Genomic DNA, 505 nt, shown 5'->3' on the forward strand with positions numbered 1-505 from the left:
ATTTGTCAATGGAGAATAGAGCCCAGGAGCAGAGATTATAAGGGAGATTGCTAGCGCCTATGGAAACGCTTCAACCACAAAATTTCGTAGCGAGTACGTACCTGTAAGTAAAACAGGGAGCGTGTGAGAGCATCGATAACGGCGCAGAGTGGGGGGAATCGGCGGGCGGAGCGAGCGGTGATGTTCGCTGTCGAGTAGGTGAGGAAAACCTACCGCAGTTCGAAACGCCGACGGGCGGCGGAATCCTGTCCTTAATATAACAATCAATTTCTCCTTCCCTAATGAGGACGAAGGGATGAAACGGTTGCCAATCGATTGAAAATTGAATCCTCAACTGATTGCGATCTGTTTTATCCCTTCATCTGAATTAGAGGGGGAGAAACGAATATTTATGGATCGAGTGAGTCCCCAAACGGCTCTCGCCATTGAAAAATCCATTTCTCCTCCCCCAGCAGAGATTAAGGGATGAAACTGGTGACAATCGATTGAGAATTGGATCCTCAAC

The sequence above is a fragment of the Diachasma alloeum genome, unplaced genomic scaffold, assembly GCF_001412515.2.
Source record: "Diachasma alloeum isolate Michigan unplaced genomic scaffold, Dall2.0 Dall_scaffold_00747, whole genome shotgun sequence".
NCBI lineage: Eukaryota > Metazoa > Arthropoda > Insecta > Hymenoptera > Braconidae > Diachasma > Diachasma alloeum.